Here is a 4,972-nt window from a genome sequence, read left to right as displayed (position 1 = left end):
AAGTTGATTGATCGATCAAATCTTATGTTCAATTCCATACCGTAAAAGTCTAGGCTCCATGACAAACAGGCATATTGTTAGGCCTAGCAGCAAAAGTTGGTACACCAGTAGGAATCCTATTGTTACAAGTTGAGGCTTGATCACAAACACTAGCAGTCTTCACTACGCCATTTGATGATGCTGCTTGTAATTGATAATAGAAATTTCTTTCCTGAAGATAAGGATCCCACGTACCCGGTCCAAACATGTTTTCACTAGCAAGTGGCTTCACTTCGTCTTGAGCTATCACATTTCCCACTGGTGCGGAAAAGCTAACCTCAGTTCCATTCCCATCCCCCTTTCCATTGTTACTATAAATGATGGAATTCGATCCTGGGCTGTGTTCCATGGAAGAAGAATCCAGGCTCATGAGATTGTGCAACCCTGAATGCTGCAAGAAATTTTGTGCATTCCCTAGTTGAAGTTGTTGAAGATCACAAAAACTTTGATTGACATCAGGATCTCGTCTTTGGTGGCTATAAGGATAAGGTGAGCGCATATGCAGTGGCTGAGCTTGCTGGAAGGAAATGGCTGGCCAGCCATGATGCGCGCTATAACCATTTAGTCCATCGGTTAAATGCAAACTTGGGTTCTCATCGACACTCATTTGTATGTCTAGAGCCATTTCGGCATCCTTGAGGCGCATAGCAGCACCTCCTGTTGGCAATGTGCTGCTCTCCATTATACTTTTGACATCATATCTGCTTATTTCAAAATTAGTCACCACGTTTAGTCCACGAAATTTGATTGCTGCAATATCATAGGCCTCAGCCGCTTCCTCCTGTGTGCCTGCAGAATCCTAGAGAACAATTAACAGCAGATTTAAGAGGCTTCAACAGAATACAAAGCTTAGGATACCAAACTATGATATCATGTTGAAGTATTCTGACTAAAAGGTTGAGAAGTTTTAAAGATAATATACTTAGTTGCTTAAATTCAATCTTCGAAAAATTGAGACCAAATGCTTACTGAAAGTTCCCAAGTAAACGTCCTTGTACTCTTCCAATTCTTGCTTGCCATCTTCCATGCTGGTGGTGTCTGTTGATCATATTACTCCATATGAGCCATGAAATGAAGTTTAAAGAAAAAATATTCCTGTCAGTTTACCCTGTGACCCCTCGATAAATGGATACACCTCGAGAGAAACCACTGCTCTTCTTGGATCAGAAACATAATTTACTCTTTATATGATCAGTAAATTATGCATTTATCCCATATTTTTTCCTCGTCGAATTAGCTTTGGAATGTAGAAATTAATTCGAGTTCACCTTCTTAATGATGCTATATATTCCTGCCTTGTCATTTGCTTCATTTCTTCAATTTCTTTCTCATAGTTGCTCATCTAAGATTGTTCAATGGATACTTATAAGAATAACCCGAAACTGATTAAACCAGAAAACGAAAACTAAGAATAGACTCATGGGAAAATTTGTAGTTGTAGAAGTTCCCCAGTATTTTAATGCTGCTAAATCATAAGATCTAGCAGCCTTCTCTTCCTGGTCATAACCTCCTGTAAAATTAAACCAAAAGGGAGAGGAAAAATATTTAAATTAATCAAGAATTTCTTAATGAAAAACATATATGGAAGTGGGAAAATAACATCAACTCACCCAAATAAACTGCAGTCAAATTGAACCAGCAGCCCAACAAAAGAATTCAGAAATTGAGAAAAGAAAACAAGAGTTAAAAGCAAAGAAATAATCATATTATTTATTAATCAAATTCTCGAAATAATGGCAGACAATTTATTCATACCTTGTCTTCCTTTCCGGGCTTGTCCCTCTCTTCTACAACAATTGTCCCATAAATGTGCCTCGTATCTGCCGGTCCATCTATGCCTTCATAAACAGAAACACTTCAGAATGTCTGGAGTATCGGGTCACAGTAGATTTGGGGTATGTTGCAAGATCCCTCGACCAATTTCCCTGTGGGAGAGCCGATTTCGTAAGATGCTCTTCTAAACCATCCTCCTTCAAAGATCTTGAAAATCAACTATTAAAAATAGTTTATATTCAACAATAAGGGAAAATTTATGTTAAAAAAACCTTGTTACACCGCGGTAGATAGATGTCCTTTGTCAAAATGTATCAATAGATTTCCTTGGCGCGGCCTCTATTGCACCAGTTTGGCTATCAAGAGCATTTTTAAGCTGTTGTCCATTGTTACTAGATGTGGAAATCTCACCATTTACAGTAACTGGCAAATGGGAGTTTGACTGTGTGCCAGCGCTCATTGAAAGTGACAAGGTCTGCACACTCAGTGGTCCCATAGCCGCCTCATCAACACCCTTGTTCTCAGCTGCTTGTGGTGGTGCTGGGTTATTTCTCAGCCTGGTTTTGATCATGAAGAGACCGATACTATTATTATTATTGCTTGTTTGAGAGGTGGCCTCAGTAGCTTCTTGGTATATATAAGCATCAGTAGAAATGGTGTTATTGTGTTCTTGATCATTAAAAGTGTGCCTAGAAACCCCAAGACAATTTTCCAGTTTTGGCCCTCCTTGATTTTCCTGTTTTTTGCTGCTGCATGAAAATGAGTTCAATCGAACATCCTTCATATTCCATTCTGAAAAAATATATAAAAATGTAAAACAACGATATTTGTAAAAATCTTTACTCAGACTCGGAGTTAAGCTAAATTAAACTTTCTAATGACGGACAAAAAACAGACAACTACTTATAAACCCATCGAAAGACTGACCTTGAGAATGGTTGTTCCTTTGGAAATCATGTAAAATAGCAGAAGGGGCTGGAAGGCTGAGAGAAGGAATAGTTGAGTCAGAAGTGAGATCGAAACCTTCACTTGAAACTTGTGTGCTTGGGTTGAAATCTGAGTTTTGTGAGTGATCTTGAGAAGGGAAATGATCTTGCGGTAAAAGAGAGGATCCTAACCAACTATTCATTGAATTAGTCATTAAAATTTCAATATTTGTAAAGAAATTTTGGTGCTAGCTAGTACAAGTTATACAGGTCATGCATGAAGTTTTACGGAGGAAAAACACCAAAGGAGTTTGATGGAGAAGAAGAGTGGTTGAGGAAATGACTAAAAATGAAAATTATTTCTTCTTTCAAAGAAAATGGGGAACATATTAGTTTGTTAGAAATTAAAATTAAAATTTAAATTTAAATCAAAGTAAACAACTATTTTAAATCACATATACACATCTTATCAATTTTTATCAAAATCTACTAAAATTCTGATTTTAATTCTCACCAAATGGAGGCTAATTTCTTTTTTCTTTTTTTTCTTTTTTTTTAGTTACAGGGGAACCCGCATCCGCTACTCTTCGGGTGCGCACTGTGGCTAATTTCTTTCTTGTTGGAGAGGGTGGTAGGGAGGGTAGAGTTAGCAGCAATACATGGATCCAGCCTCTATGATTTCAGCAAGAGAGAGTTGATAAGGGCATAGTTGTCTTTTCACTCTCTATGAGTTTTTTTTTCTCTCTCTTCTTCTTCTTCTTTTTTTTTATTTTTTTTTATTTTGGCATTTCCACTCATTACAAGGAAAATGAGGTATGAAAAACTTTCATCGCAACTGGAAAAACTATCTCGAATTTACTAATTTTTATTACTTCTTCTTGTAGAGGTTTGTGACCAAATTTGGGACAATATGTATTAAATAAACTTTACACAACCAAGGTTCAATACGTCTGCATAAGCAATCGGTTACATATTATCTTTTGTTTGTGGTAAAACGAATCATATAGGTGCTTACAAACTCATAGAAATTATTTTCATGTTCTTAGTATAACGATATTCAAAACATTATTTCTATATTAAAAAAATGTTACAAGGTAAAGGTTTAAGTTCGCTTTTCAACTTGTCAATTGTTTTCACTGGCAAACAACGAGGTGGCATGGGGTCAGGTGAACCCTCAAATTTGGACATTTTTTAAAATCACATTAATTTTATGTTTTTGTCTCAATTTTCACGATCATTTTGAGGATGTCAAATAAATTTGAAATATTGTATTTTTAATATTATTTTGAAGTACTAACAGTCCAATTTTTCAAGTTGTTAATGGCGCTTAAACATCTAATAGTAGCAAATATTACGAATTGCCACATTTGATCGTTCTAAACTAGTATTTTGATAATTTCAATAATATACTAATTTTAAAAAAATTTCAACAATTATACGCTAACAAAATCCACAAATAGCTTATATTGCCCTTGTTTGATCCCCATTCTTTGGTAAAAATGTATTTTTCAATAGTGTTTTGACATCATTTTCACCACACATTTTCAATAAAATAATATTACACACAAATTTAAAACTTTTCCTTATTTTTTAATCACACATTTCACATCAATACACTATTCAAAAATTCATTATATCTCACAAAATGGGGCTCAAACAAGGGCATTATCTCGAAACTCGTTTCGAGAACTACATTATAGACATATCAAATGGTCCAAATGAACATCAAAAATAGTTAAAGGCGTGTCAAATGTCTCTTAAAAAAGAGACGTCAAACTCGTCTTTTCTTTAAAAAAATGCAATTATTTCATTAATGTCTATTATTTTTGCACCACAAATTTTTCAATATAATTTACATCATTTTATTAAAAAAAAATTATATGAGGTATGATGTCAAAAATTTTTGAAATTTTACATCCAAAAATGTCATCCCATCTAAATTTTCGATCAAAATTCCTCACAAATTTTTTGCAAGTTAAGTTATGTCCCCATTACTCAAAATATCTGTATCCATCATTGATTGTTTTTCTTTAACTCAATTTGACAAGTGCTCCTCATAATCAAATCGAACCTAAGGTATATTGTTTATATTACATCAGTAAATATTTCAAAACTCTCATGTTTTCACTTGAAATAGATAATAATGAAGTATAATTTATCTTGATAATCATGTAATATTTTTTTGAACCTAACACGTTTAGTACTTTCGAACCTAACACACGGAGGTGTAACCT

The 4,972-nt window shown here is 34.5% G+C and overlaps 1 pseudogene; it reads right to left on the bottom strand.

Annotated features, from left to right (window-relative positions):
• Positions 1–49: 49 nt before the first annotated feature.
• On the bottom strand, positions 50–2,941 carry LOC111408463 (annotated as a pseudogene).
• Between the last annotated feature and the right edge of the window lie 2,031 nt (positions 2,942–4,972).

The sequence above is a fragment of the Olea europaea genome, chromosome 13 (assembly GCF_002742605.1).
Source record: "Olea europaea var. sylvestris chromosome 13, O_europaea_v1, whole genome shotgun sequence".
NCBI lineage: Eukaryota > Viridiplantae > Streptophyta > Magnoliopsida > Lamiales > Oleaceae > Olea > Olea europaea.
This window is presented reverse-complemented; position numbering and strand designations above follow the sequence as displayed.